The sequence below is a fragment of the Pristiophorus japonicus genome, chromosome 7 (assembly GCF_044704955.1).
Source record: "Pristiophorus japonicus isolate sPriJap1 chromosome 7, sPriJap1.hap1, whole genome shotgun sequence".
NCBI lineage: Eukaryota > Metazoa > Chordata > Chondrichthyes > Pristiophoridae > Pristiophorus > Pristiophorus japonicus.
Genome location: NC_091983.1, coordinates 31,279,669 through 31,295,617, shown reverse-complemented (window position 1 = coordinate 31,295,617; position 15,949 = coordinate 31,279,669).

The following is a 15,949-nucleotide window of genomic DNA, read 5'->3' as shown; positions in this document are numbered from 1 at the left end:
AGATTTCCAGCATTTTCTGTTTTTATTTCAGATTCCAGCGTCCACAGTGTTTTGCTTTTGTGTTGTTGTAGCTGTGAAATGGTAACTGTTATCATCATCATCATCATCATAAGCGAGGATGACTTGCTTCCACGCCAAAAAGGGGTGAGTTCACAGGTGTTTCAATGTTCCAGATCCTGAACTAATATTCCAGATCCCGAACTACATCCTGAAGGGTGGAAGATGCCTGTGCATGGATTTTTTTTAACATGTGGTGGCCGTTGTACATCAGCCACCACACGGGCTTGACAAAGCTAGGTCTTAGTCCAGTGGCAAGGATTACCCAAGATGACTGGAGACCAGCTCTGCTGCATGGACCTAGTGCGCACATATCGCAGTGTGGGCTGGCCCATGCTGCCCCAGGGCCCTCGCCTCTTCTGAGCCCCAAACTCACGCCTCTCCTGGGTCACTTCCATTTACAAACTCTTGCTGTTCCTTCGCCCCTCCTGCTGTGCCTGCCTGCACTGCAATCAGCGACCTGGCTTCGCAGCCATTGCCCTCCTGCATCAGCACACGCTTCTCCCTGCAGTGGTATGCCGCTGCACGCTGCTCCCTCCAATAGCCCCGGCCTGCTATTGGTCTTGCAGACCTGGACCACGGCGATTTCCGGGCCGGGCCACCGCACGCTGTTCCCTGTAATGGCTCCGGCCTGCTGATGGTCTTGCAGGCCGGGACCGCGTAACTGTTATACCACTTCTGCAGCTGTCAACTAGCCTAATGGAGAGTCACTGAGAACTTGACTCCACTTACCTGGCGTGTTCCCCGGGGGATGGAACACCCATCAAAAGTTTGGTAAAATTGTAAGTGCCTACTTTTAATGCTCTTAAGTAGCATTCAACTACCTGTCAACTATCTTAGTTAATTGCCCTGCCACTTGCTATCAGGTCTGCAATCCGCATGCAGTCATGACAGGTCCGAAACTCACACGGAGGCGAGATCAGAGCGGGATCCCGACCCGCTGTCAATTAGGGCCATTTTGATAGTTGGCCCACCTCCAAACCCGCACTCGCAGGGCTGGGAAGATTCCGGCCTATTAAGGTACTTACCCACTAAATCATTGAGGGAATGGCAAGCCACCATTTATATGCTTGTGTTAATGTCTACCACCAAGCTTATAGTCTACAGGGCTGTAGTAAGACCCACCCTCCTGTATGGATCAGAGACATGGACGATATGCAGAAGACACCTCAAGTCGCTGGAGATATATCACCAACGATGTTTCCACAAGATCCTACAAATTCCCTGGGAGTTCAGGTGCACCAACATCAGTGTCCTCACCCAGACTAACATCCCCAGCATTGAAGCACTGACCACACTTGATCAGCTTCACTGGGCAGGCCACATGGTTCGCATGCCAGACACGAGACTCCCTAAGCAATTGCTCTATGCAGAGCTCCTTCACAGCAAATGAGCCAAAGGTGGGCAGCGGAAACGTTACAAGGACACCCTCAAAGCCTCCCTGGTAAAGTGCAACATCACCACTGGCACCTGGGGGTCCCTGGCTGAAGACCACCCTAGGTGGAGAAAGTGCATCCGGGAGGGCGTTGAACTCTTCAAATCTCAATGCCGCGAGCGTGAAGAGGTCAGGAGTGGGCAGCGGAAAGAGCGTGCAGCAAATCAATCCCATCCCCCTTCCCCTGAAGAATGCCTGTCCCACCTGTGGCTCCCGTATTGAACTGTTCAGCCACCAAAGGACTCACTTTAGGAGTGGAAGCAAGTCTTCCTCGATTCCGAGAGGCTGCCTATGATGATGATGATGATGATGATAATGTGTATGAGGACCCGGACAATAGAAAAACACCAAGCAATTGGAAGTTCCAGAATCTGCAAGAGCTGTAAACAGAAGAATGAAGATGTACTATTGTACAAGTTTTTAATCTGTAGCAATGGATGGTTAACAGTAAAAAGATAAAGAATGATTAAGAGAAAAGGTTTAATCATGTGACCATGTAAAATGACACGACAATAAATCATTTTTGCTTTATATGTCATTTAAACGTAAATTAATTTTAATTAATTAAATTCATTTTCCAACTTTTTTCTTTAGATTACTAAGTACAAAATATCAGTAATAAATAACTTGGCTTGAGTTACATATCGTGAAATAAAGTTAAAATTAAGCCCGCTAAAATATGTTGCTCCCTCTTGAGAGAGAAAAGTGACAGAGAAAGAAATGCAACTAAAATAGACCAGCTGTAGATATCACCCCAGCATTCGGCACTTGTGTGACTGGCTGTGATTGTTTAGCAACTGTACAAGGTCAGTAACAAGTGAGATCAATGGGATCGATTTTCAAATAATCTCTTCTAATGGAGCGACTTGGATAGGTTAGGTGAGTGGGCAAATGCATGGCAGATGAAGTATAATGTGGATAAATGTGAGGTTATCCACTTTGGTGGTAAAAACAGAGAGACAGACTATTATCTGAATGGTGACAGATTAGGAAAAGGGGAGGTGCAAAGAGACCTGGGTGTCATGGTACATCAGTCATTGAAGGTTGGCATGCAGGTGCAGCAGGCGGTTAAGAAAGCAAATGGCATGTTGGCCTTCATAGCAAGGGGATTTGAGTACAGGGGCAGGGAGGTGTTGCTACAGTTGTACAGGGCATTGGTGAGGCCACACCTGGAGTATTGTGTACAGTTTTGGTCTCCTAACCTGAGGAAGGACATTCTTGCTATTGAGGGAGTGCAGCGAAGGTTCACCAGACTGATTCCCGGGATGGCGGGACTGACCTATCAAGAAAGACTGGATCAACTGGGCTTGTATTCACTGGAGTTCAGAAGAATGAGAGGGGACCTCATAGAAACATATAAAATTCTGACGGGGTTAGACAGGTTAGATGCAGGAAGAATGTTCCCAATGTTGGGGAAGTCCAGAACCAGGGGTCACAGTCTAAGGATAAGGGGTAAGCCATTTAGGACCGAGATGCGGAGGAACTTCTTCACCCAGAGAGTGGTGAACCTGTGGAATTCTCTACCACAGAAAGTTGTTGAGGCCAATTCACTAAATATATTCAAAAAGGAGTTAGATGAGGTCCTTACTGCTAGGGGGATCAAGGGGTATGGCGAGAAAGCAGGAATGGGGTACTGAAGTTGAATGTTCAGCCATGAACTCATTGAATGGCGGTGCAGGCTAGAAGGGCCGAATGGCCTACTCCTGCACCTATTTTCTATGTTTCTATGTTTCTATGGATGGAGTGAGCCCACTGCGTGCCTGAAAGAAGTGGTTGGAAACCTGCACCATTTTCATTGTCAGGCCTTGAGAGCATTCTGTCCGGGAGCTGCCCATGCTTTGGAAGCAGCTCGCTGGTCAGAAGGGGCAAGAAATATGGCACCTCTATGGCAGAACACAGCTGTTAAAATGAGTGGGGGAGGCGATCCCCGAGCAGCCTGCAGCTGTCCCTTTCAGAATTACTGGTTAGGCCACTCAACGGCAAGTACCAATAGGTGGAGTGTGTCTGGTGCACGGACTACCCATTTGTACTAGAAAATTGCATCTTATTAATGTTATAGCACCCCAATTTGCATGGATAATGAGGTGGCCAGTGGGCACCTGTTCTGCCCATTTCAAGGCCCCTAACAACATGGTGGTGACTTGGACATCAGCAGGATTGGGACAGTAAGTCCTGCACTGATATTTTGATCACAATATTGGCTTGTTCATGCCTGGTACCGGTTGAAAATCACCCAAATTCTCTCTTGATAAATCCTGAAAACAGAAATAAACTATAGAATTGCCTTTATTAAACCATCTACAGCTAGATTAAACTCCACAGCAACAAATCTATGCAGGCTTTCCACTTAATCCACCGAGTTCAATATAACATAAATTTTGGACTAATTTAGCTGAGCAAATTAAACTACAAGGAACAACAAACGAGAACTTACTTTTTCTTTAGTTAAGTGCTGCGGGAGGAGAAGTTTGACCTTGTTTCTCCCGTGTTTCGGTGAACAGTTAAGGTTGGAGGGATGGATTTCAGGTTCCGACATCTGGTGGAAGTGTGGCAGCTGCCAAATTGGAGGGTGCCCGCTTGAACCAGGTACCAGTTGCCCTTAATATGTTAGTCGGGGTCCTAATACCAGTTTTCGAATCCCAGTGCAAAAATGGTGAGGAAATGGGCGGAGCCCACATGACACATACCCCATCCGGTAGTTTCAGGTCTTCAGCAGCCTAACCCACTCACAAAAATGGTAAGCAAACCTTTTATTTGGTTACAGTGGCGCCTCTCCTGTCCCAGGCCCGAATGGCAGGCCGGCTTGCGTTGGCGATGGTCGAAATTCCTAAGACCCAAGCTGCACCCGAATGCCTGATTGGTATCCGCAACTGATCGGTTTAAGTCACATGAGGCCGCCGCTGAATTCGGCTCATGTCTCTTTCCGACGTGTTCAGTGCGCATTCGAATCGTGCCGTCCGTTTCGCGTTGGGAGCGGCACCGGTTGAATTTCTCCCCATTGTCATGACACTGTGTCGTGACGAGGCCGTGTGAACTGAATCCAGGTCAGCTCTTTTACTGGAGCGTTGGAAATCAGCAGCAATCTCAGGAAACTCCCAATAAAAAAAACATGTGTCTTCCTGGCAGCCAGCTTCAGCAAATCTGAGGTTTATTTTGAGGTTGATGCCAGCTGCGCAAGACATGTGTTAGCGTTAGTGTTTTCTTAGAAGAATCACTCAACACTCAGAGTCGGTTCCAATGCTGATGCAGCTTTTATTACGCTCAGCAGGGAGGAAAAACTCAGGACCGTATCCAGGTTTCTCTCCACAGAACAAAGGATTACATGCATCTTTATATGTTTCACAACAGTTACAAAACAGTTTACTACAGCTACACAGCCCATCACGGCTGGACACAAGCCAATCACAATGATTATAGATTACATATAGGTTATTTTAACCCAATAGAATTCCCCTCGTATCCAGGGAACCATATGTTCGGTTATTGTCAGCTTGGGCTGATCGATGACTTTATAGGTTCTCTCCCTAATTCTTTCATCTGGGAGAAATAATTGGTTTATAACCTTGTTTACAGGAGATGGTTTCCCTCTTATCTTTCTTCCTGGGGAATTAATTGGTTTATGACCTTGTTCACAGGAGATGGTTTCCTTCTTATCTCTGTCTTCCCGCATCCCAGGCATTCCTACAGTGGGCCTCACAGGGTTATTGCTTGGTCATTGAACGTTCAACAGTTCACAGCTTGACTACCTGATTTCCCATCATGCCTGGGCAGCCATTTTATGTGTGTGTCCATTTTAAGCTTATGTGAGTTTTGATATATCTAGCAGGTGCCTAATGCCTAGTATTCTGGTATAATCTAAAGGTGCCTACCTCCTACAACACATGCATGTCAGCAGGCTGGTGGGATTAGCTCAATGAAACTTATGAAACGGTCTCTAGTGAAACTAGACACTGTGCAAGTCTGTGCACATTTGCATCTGAAATTACATAATTTATTTCCACTGTTTTACTAAATAATTACAGGAAAATAACTAATACTTTTGCTAATAATACATTTTAACAACCCCCACACCCCCCCAAACTTAAAGTAATACAAGGTCAAACTTATTGGCCCAGATTTTGTGGTGGTAATGATGGCGAAACACAAGAACATAAGAAATAAGAGCAGGAGTAGGCCATTTGGCCCCTTGAGCTTGCTCCACCATTCAATAAGATCATTGCTGATCTGATCTTGGCCATAACTGCACTTCCCCACCCGCTCCCCATAACCCTTGACTCCTTTATTGTTCAAAAATCTATCTCCACCATAAATATATTCAATGACCCAGCCTCCACAGCTCTCTAGGGTAGAGAATTCCAAAGATTCACGACCCTGTGAGAGAAGAATTTCCTCCTCATTTCCATTATAAATGGGCGACCCCATATTCTGAAACTATGCCCCCTAGTTCCAGATTTCCCTACGAGGCGGAACATCCTTGCTGCATCTACCCTGTCAAGCCCCCTCAGAATCTTATAACTTTCAATGAGATCACCTCTCATTCTTCTAAACTCCAATGAGAATAAGCCCAACCTGCTCAACCTTTCTTCATAAGACAATCCCTTCATCTCAGGAACCTTCTCTGAACTGCCTCCAATGCAAGTACTTCCCTCCTTAAATACGGATACCAAACCTAGTGTGGTCTCACCAACGTCCGGTACAGTTGTAGCAGGACTTGTCTGCTTTTATACTCTATCCCCCTTGCAATAAAGGCCAACATTCCATTTGCCGTCCTGATTACTTGCTGTACCTGCATGCTAACTTTTTGTGTTTCATGTACATGGAACCCCAGATCCCTCTGTACTGCAACATTTGGTAATCTCTCCCCATTTAAATAATAATTTGCTTTTTTATTTTTCCTACCAAAGTGGATAACCTCATATTTTCCCCACACTGTCAGTGTTTGCCATCATTACCCCTCTGAAACTGACAGCAACTTCAAGATTTAGCGCATGTGCAGATAAACACAGAAGTCCAGAAGTTGCAGTCAGTCATTAACTGCTCCGCCACAGGTTGCGCTGTGGAACTCTAAGAGCCCGCAATCACTTCAAATTGAAGTGACAAAAACGTCTACTTTTACGATGGAATATTGCTATTAAAAACCTCCTTGTTGAAAGAAGTGTAACTAGGTTTTTAACAGCATACTGACTGCTGAACAATTGTTCTGGCCCTGAAAATCTTATATTTGTGGAATGTTAAATTTTTCCATTAATATGTTTAAGAATTAACAGTTTTTCATGTATTTTTTCTTTTTTTAAAGGTTGTTTATCATATTTCAGCTGCTACCTTAATCCTATGTGTATGTCACAATCTTTATTTTGATTTCTGTAAAATCTATTAAAAGTAAATTATAATCCCTGTATTTTACTTTGCTGTCTGTGAGAATTCTTCATTGTGATTGACTGATTAGCCAGCTTGACGACATCACTGTTGCTGGAGGCTTGATTTTGCCTCATATTCAAACAAAGGAGAGGAGAGCTGAAATTCACGCCACAAAGATTAGAAACATAGAAACATAGAAAATAGGTGCAGGAGTAGGCCATTCGGCTCTTCGAGCCTGCACCGCCATTCAAATAATTCATGGCGGAACATGCAACTTCAGTACCCCATTCCTGCTTTCTCGCCATACCCCTTGATCCCTCTAGTAGTAAGGACTACATCTAACTCCTTTTTGAATATATTTAGTGAATTGGCCTCAACAACTTTCTGTGGTAGAGAATTCCACAGGTTCACCACTCTCTGGGTGAAGAAGTTTCTCCTCATCTCGGTCCTAAATGGCTTACCCCTTATCCTTAGACTGTGACCCCTGGTTCTGGACTTCCCCAACATTGGGAACATTCTTCCTGCATCTAACCTGTCTAAACCCATCAGAATTTTAAACGTTTCTATGAGATTCCCTCTCATTCTTCTGAACTCCAGTGAATACAAGCCCAGTTGATCCAGTCTTTCTTGATATGTCTGTCCCGCCATCCCGGGAATCAGTCTGGTGAACCTTTGCAGCACTCCCTCAATAGCAAGAATGTCCTTCCTCAAGTTAGGAGACCAAAACTGTGCACAATACTCCAGGTGTGGCCTCACCAAGGCCCTGCACAACTGTAGTAACACCTCCCTGCCCCTGTACTCAAATCCCCTCGCTATGAAGGCCAACATGCCATTTGCTTTCTTAACCGCGTGCTGTACCTGCATGCCAACTTTCAATGGCTGATGTACCATGACACCCAGGTCTCATTGCACCTCCCCTTTTCCTAATCTGTCACCATTCAGATAATATAGTCTGTCTCTCTGTTTTTACCACCAAAGTGGATAACCTCACATTTATCCACATTATACTTCATCTGCCATGCATTTACCCACTCACCTAACCTATCCAAGTCACTCTGCAGCCTCATAGCATCCTCCTCGCAGCTCACACTGCCACCCAACTTAGTGTCATTCGCAAATTTGGAGATACGACATTTAATCCCCTCGTCTAAATCATTCATGTACAATGTAAACAGCTGGGGCCCCAGTACAGAACCTTGCGGTACCCAACTAGTCACTGCCTGCCATTCTGAAAAGTACCCATTTACTCCTACTCTTTGCTTCCAGTTCTCAATCCACGTCAGCACACTAACCCCCAATCCCATGTGCTTTAAGTTTGCACATTAATCTCTTGTGTGGGACCTTGTCGAAAGCCTTCTGAAAGTCCAAATACACCACATCAACTGGTTCTCCCTTGTTCACTCTACTGGAAACATCCTCAAAAAGTTCCAGAAGATTTGTCAAGCATGAATTCCCTTTCACAAATCCATGCTGACTTGGACCTATCATGTCACCTCTTTCCAAAAGCGCTGCTATGACATCCTTAATAATTGATTCCATCATTTTACCCACTACCGATGTCAGGCTGACCGGTCTATAATTCCCTGTTTTCCCTCTCCCTCCTTTTTTAAAAAGTGGGGTTACATTGACGACCCTCCACTCCATAGGAACTGATCCAGAGTCGATGGAATGTTGGAAAATGACTATCAATGTATCCGCTATTTCCAAGGCCACCTCCTTAAGTACTCTGGGATGCAGACCATCAGGCCCTGGGGATTTATCGGCCTTCAATCCCATCAATTTCCCCAACACAATTCCCCGACTAATAAGAATTTCCCTCAGTTCCTCCTTCTTACTAGACCCTCTGACCCCTTTTATATCCGGAAGTTTATTTGTGTCCTCCTTAGTGAATACCGAACCAAAGTACTTGTTCAATTGGTCTGCCATTTCTTTGTTCTCATTTATGACTTCCCCTGATTCTGACTGCAGGGGACCTATGTTTGTCTTTACTGACCTTTTTCTCTTTACATATCTATAGAAACTTTTGCAGTCCGTTTTAATGTTCCCTGCAAGCTTCCTCTTGTACTCTATTTTCCCTGCCCTTATCATACCCTTTGTCCTCCTCTGCTGAGTTCTAAATTTCTCCCAGTCCCTGGGTTCGCTGCTATTTCTGGCCAATTTGTATGCTACTTCCTTGGCTTTAATACTATCCCTGATTTCCCTTGATAGCCACAGTTGAGCCCCCTTCCCTTTTTTATTTTTACGCCAGACAGGGATGTACAATTGTTGTAGTTCATCCATGCGATCTCTAAATGTCTGACATTGCCCATCCACTGTCAACTCCTTAAGTATCATTCGCCAATCTATCCTAGCCAACTCACGCCTCATACCTTCAAAGTTACCCTTCTTTAAGTTCTGGACCATGGTCTCTGAATTAACTGTTTCATTTTCCATCCTAATGTAGAATTCCACCATATTATGTTCACTCTTCCCCAAGGGGCCTCGCACAACGAGATTGCTAATTAATCCTCTCTCATTACACAACTCCCAGTCTAAGATGGCCTCCCCCCTAGTTGATTCCTCGACATATTGGTCTAGAAAACCATCCCTTATGCACTCCAGGAAATCCTCCTCCACCGTATTGCTTCCAGTTTGGTTAGCCCAATCTATATGCATATTAAAGTCACCCATGATTATTGCATGCACCCCTAATTTCCTGTTTGATGCCCTCCCCAACATCGCTACTACTGTTTGGAGGTCTGTACACAACTCCCACTAATGTTTTTTGCCCTTTGGTGTTCTGCAGCTCTACCCATATAGATTCCACATCATCCAAGCTAATGTCCTTCCTAACTATCGCATTAATCTCTTCTTTAACCAGCAATGCTACCCCACCTCCTTTTCCTGTTATTCTATCCTTCCTGAATGTTGAATACCCTTGGATGTTGAGTTCCCAGCCCTGATCATCCTGGAGCCACGTCTCTGTAATCCCAATCACATCATATCTGTTAACATCTATTTGCACAGTTAATTCATCCACCTTATTATGGATACTCCTTGCATTAAGACACAAAGACTTTAGGCTTGTTTTTTTAACACCCTTTGTCCTTTTAGAATTATGATGTAGTGTGGCCCTTTTTGTTTCTTGCCTTTGTTTACTCGGTCTTCCACTATTGCTTTTTACCTTTCTACCATCTGTTTCTGACTCCATATTACTTTGCCCTGTCTCGCTGCATAGGTTCCCATCCTCCTGCCATATTAGTTTAAACACTCCCGAACTGCATTAGCAAATGTTAACCCCAGGACATCAGTTCCAGTCCTGCCCAAGTGCAGACCGTCCCTTTTGTACAGGTCCCACTTCCCCCAGAACTGGTTCCAATGTCCCAGGAATTTGAATCCCTCCCTCTTGCATCACTGCTCAAGCCACGTATTTATTCTAACTATCCTGCTCTCTCTGCTCTGATTAGCACGTGGCACTGGTAGCAATCCAGAGATTACTACCTTTGAGGTCCTACTTTTTAATTTAACTCCTAGCTCCCTAAATTCAGCTTGTAGGTCCTCTTCCCGCTTATTACCTATATCGTTGGTACCTACATATACCACGACAACTGGCTGTTCACCCTCCCTCTCCCGAATGCTCTGCAGCCGCTCTGAGACATCCTTGACCCTTGCACCAGGGAGGCAACATACCATCCTAGAGTCTCGGTTGCGGCCGCATAAACTCCTATTTATTCCCCTTACAATAGAGTCCCCTATCACTATAGCTCTTGCACTCTTTTTCCCGCCCTTCTGTGCAGCAGAGCCACCCATGGTGCCATGATTTTGGCTGCTGGTGCCTTCCCCTGGTAAGTCATCTCCCCCAACAGTATCCAAAACGGTATATCTGTTTTGGAGGGAGATGACCACAGGGGACTCCTGCACTACCTTCCTGCTCTTGCCTTGTCTCTTGGTCACCCATTCACTTTCTGTCCTAACCCTTACGTGCGGTGTGACCAACTCACTAAAAATCACAATATTCTCAGCATCGCGCATGCTCCAGAGTGAGTCCATCCGCAGATCCAGTGTCGTCATGCGGTCTGTGAGGAGCTGCAGCTGGACACACTTCCCGCACACATAGTAGTCAGGGACACTAGAAGTGTCCCTGACTTCCCAGATAGCACAGGAGGAGCATAACACGGATCCGAGCTCTCCTGCCATGACTTAACTCTTAAATTAATTTACTTACTAAAATTTACTTAAACACCAAACAGCTTCTTAGTAGTTCATTGCCAATTAAACCAATCTAAAAGTCAGTATAAAAGAGAGTTATACTTACCAGTCGAACAGCCAACCACTTACCAGCTTGGCTGTGACGTCACCTCTCGATTTCGCACCCCTCTATCTTTGTCTGCAGCTGGTTGGGCTGGTCTCTGGGCCTCCGTCTCCTACTCTCGCACTCCTTATCAGCTGCTCTAGTGTCAGCACTGGTAGGAAAAACAAGACAAAACAGCACCTGCCACCCCCACTTGCCCTTAAAATTCACCCACTTACCAAACTCACGAATGTCACTCTTTGCTGCTAGATTCTTGTGAGCAGCTTTCTTCCATGTCAACAGTGAGTGCCACCACTTCACCGCTGACCACAAAATCCGGGCCAATGCTTCTTCTGAATGGGTCAACAGTGCTTTTTTTTCTCCAACCCATTTGATTTTTGACTAACTAAACTGCATTTTTCAAGATTATATGTACAAAAGCCAAGCCAACAATATTTACAAAGAGCTTTGGGGAGAATCCATTACTCCACAAGCATTCTCCACAGGGTTGCACTCTGAATAGAACATAACATCATCCACCTGCAGCCTGACATACAGAGTACTACAAGCAGATCTGAATGGCAGGCTTTTAGTGCTGTGAGGAAAAAGCTGCTGGTATCTTAACAAGTCCATTATAGTGAGCCAGGATTCTCTGCCAACTGTGCCTAGGCAATTGCATTATCTGGTGAACAATACATTATCTAACGTTAGCTGAATACACAGTTTTAGAGATATTTTAATCCTATGGGGCAATGGCTTCTGTTGACTTGCGATGGGGTGACAAAGAGGTGCTGTGAATTAAGTATCAATATGTCTGTTTTAATAGGCCGTGTGCCTTGAACGCTTCAATGCTGAGGAGGATTCTGCCAAAGGTTTAACGTTCTCCGTGGGCTGACAGCATCTGACATCTATTGCTGTACAAGACTGTGCTTTCTTCAGCCCCGTATCAATTATCGGTAAGATAACCTTAACCAGACATCATTGTTACCTTTTTCAAACAGTGTGAAGCTGAAGAATCCCATAGATTTTGAAGCAGAGGGTGACATAAACTCTTCAGAGGCCAACATGAATAACATGTCACCAGGTAACATCTTATAACATCCATCTTTCTGTCCAGCTCGCTCTATATATATATATATATATATATATATGTATATACATAGGGGCAAAAAATATCCACAGGACAATAACTGTCTGCATGGTGCAGGAGGATGCCAGTGGAGTATTAAATGCTGGTATTTTTCAAATGTCCGATTGATAAAACAATCAATTATAAACTACTATCTATTAATGAACAATATTGATGGACTCAAATAAAATGACCTAAGACCACAAAGATAGAAGTTCTGGTGGGACATTGGCAAAACTACAGTGATGATGTTTGTTCATTGCTTTGTCCTTAGCATGAGTTTGTCCCAAATCCCAGGGACAGGGTCATTAAAACATTAGTAGTAGGTGCTTGTGCCAACAGGAGCACCCACCCAGGGAGGTGGCAGGATATCGGAATGGCACCATGTCACTGCAAGGGAGTGAGGGCACAGACCGGCCTCTGGTCTGGCTGCAGAGTTGCAGAGTGGCAACTTTTCTTCTCTTGCCTCATTGCTGGCGAGCCCAGGATCAAGCGGCAATATTCCTCTTATTGACCATATGCAGCCCAGAATGGCATGTCTGCCTGCTTCCTATATGTACTGCCGGTTGCATTGATTGCAGATGTGAGGAGGATACAAAAAAATCTGCAAAGGGATATAGACAGGCTGAGTGAGTGGGCAACCATTTGGCAGGTGGCGTATAATGTGGGAAAGTATGAGGTTATCCAATTTGGCACGAAAAATAAAAGCAAATTGTTATTTAAATGGAGAGAAATTACAAAATGCTGCAGTACAGAGGGACCTGGGGGTCCTTGTGCATGAAACACAAAAAGTTAGTATGCAGATACAGCAAGTAATCAGGAATGTTGGAATGTTGGCCTTTATTGCAAAGAGGATAGAGAATAAAAACAGAGAAGTCGTGCTACAACTCTACAGGGTATTGGTGAGGTCACACCTGGAGTACTGCATACAGTTTTGGTCTCCTTATTTAAGGAAGGATATACTTGCATTGGAGGCAATTCAGAGAAGGTTCACTAGGTTGATTCCTGAGATGAAGGAGTTGACTTATGAAAAAAGGTTGAGCAGCTTGGGCCTATACTCATTGGAGTTTAGAAGAATGAGACGTGATCTTATTGAAATGTATAAGATTCTGAGGGCACTCGAGAAGGTAGATGCAGAGAGGATGCTTCCCCTCGTGGGGAAAGCTAGAATTAGGAGGCATAGTTTCAGAATAAGGGGTTGCCCATTTAGAACTGAGATGAGGAGGAATTTCTTTTCTCAGAGGGTTATAAATCTGTGAAATTCTCTGCTTCAGAGAGCTGTGAAGGCTGGGTTGTTGAATATATTTAAGGTGGAGATAGACAGTGTTTTGAGGGATAAGGGAGTGAAGGGTAATGGGGAGTGGACAGGAAAGTGGAGCTGAGCCCAAGATCAGATCAGTCATGATCTTATTAAATGGCGGAGCAGGCTCGAGGTGCCAAATGGCCTACTCCAGGTCCTATTTCTTAGTTCTTATGTTCTTATACGTGATGGGGTCGGGGGGCAGGGGGCTGTGCTCAGGTGCTCTCCTACATAAATGCCTCCAAACTAATATTGGGATGGGGGTGGGGAATAAGTGAAATGCTTTTGCTCATTCCGTCAGAATTTACTCTAAGTTTTCAAGGACAGAAACCTGATAGGTTCTGTACCAATTTCTGGCTTCCCCTCTTCTGGGATACCTGACTTCCACCCCAACAAGGCACTACCCTGCTGTCTCTGAATGAATTGATAAATCTCTTTATTAACATTTCTATTTGTACTAATAAACAAGAGCAAAGTACTGTGGGAGCATATAGCTGTTGTGGTGAATGTCAGCAGTGTAGCCTCGAGGACCTGGATACAGTGCAGGAAGTTCGATGATCTCACATGAGTGGTCAAGATCAGTGAATTCATCTTTAAATGCCACACCCCCTTCCTGCCATTCCACAGCCGCTGCTCAATGCACCACATCTCCATGACTCACCTACTAACCATCTCTATCAATCACGACTGAAACCTCACATTCATAGCTTCACCTCACCCTCACACACTTACCATTTCTGTAAGCCGAACACCTCCACATCTCACAGTTTGCACACACTGTCAGGTATTCAACTATGACAGCCATGTCACCCAAACACATTGCACCACACTTACTGACAAACTTTGCTTTCTCTTGCAGGAAAAGGTGGCACCTAACTGATGACAGCAGACTTTAACCAGCGGGGGACAGGCTCGCCTGTATCACCTCACCCCCACCTTGGAGGAGACGGTGCTGGCTATTCCTGACAGGGGCTTGGCTGATCCCGTGGCCAGCAGCGGGGCTGAAAGAGGACAAGATACCAGTGCCTCGTAAGTTATCCTCCTTCTCACATCCCCCTTCCACCTCATCTCCTCCCCTCACCACAACCCTACCCTTGTGCCTTTCTCATGTCAGAGACTCAAGAAATCCAACCTGCCCAGCCAGTGGATGTAGAAGAAGAGGGAGAGGAGACTGATAAAGAAGAAGAAATACCATCACTCGATCTGACACTCGCAGTCACCAGCTCAGATACTGGTGTTGCACAGAGTTCAGAGGGTAGCTTAGAGGTGGAATCAGCACGTGATGAGTCACCGGGCATGAATGGGCTGCAGCCAGGGTGGGGTGAAAGGGTAGCGCAGGTGATAGCTCCCCGGGGGCGAGGTCACACACAAGTTCTGCTGCAGAGGAGACAGAAGAGGACTTCGATGGGGTGGCCTGCAGAAGAATGCTGATGGGTATGCACAATGAAATGCTTGGTGCATTAGCAGGCCTGCCAGAAAGCTTGAGGTTAATGTCAGGGAGCATGGAGGAGTCCAGTACAAACCTTGCACAGGGCTTTGCGCAGAGCTTGGAGCTGATCCTTTCCGGCATGGAAGGGGGTGGACAGATCCATTGGCGCTCTTGTGGACCCAACCATGATGTAGCGTCTGATGGCTGACTCAGCTTCCATTGCAACACAAGCAAAAGCCCACCTTACGTCTGAGTGCTGCAGTGGAAGTTCAGATTGAAGTCATGCACGTTTAGCTTGTTGTTATGCAAGCGGAGACTGCTGCCATCGTGGCTGGATTTACCAGTGTTGGAAGGGGCTTGCAGAGTGTCACAGCATTCCAGCAATCTGTCCTCCAATAGATGGCTAGGACTGTTGAGACCCCACCCTGGGGGAGTGGCAGTGGAGGAGGAACCTGCTGTCCTTTCTCAGGATGACAGTATTGGTCCTCCCACTGCTGCCACTCCACCAATTCCCTTGCCGTTGCCCATCAGCCAGCCAGCCCAGACTGCTGCCGCCCGTGCCGAGATGGTGCAGTCTGCAACTGAGCCTTCTGGGCCCAGAGCTGCTCGAGGTCATCCTGCAAGGCCATCTGCAGTCTCCTCCACTGAAAGTCTGCAGCCTTCCACCAGCCGTGCTGCAGCCAGTGGGATAGCACTGTAGAGGAGCACTCGGATAGGCAATGGCACAGTGAAGATAGGCACTAAGGGAATACACAAGGCTGATTAGTTGACTCTGTTAGGTTACATTGGTGGATTGATGGATAAAGTTGGATTGGAATGTTTCTTTTGTGGTGGCTTTTATTTCGGCATTGTGGCCAAGCAGAGGCTGTGATGGTCAGTGACACAGGGAAGGGAAAGTGTGGGACTGTTGGTGAATGGGGAATTGGGGTTTGCGTTCACTTGTACCATAGTCAGATGAATCGATCACGGAC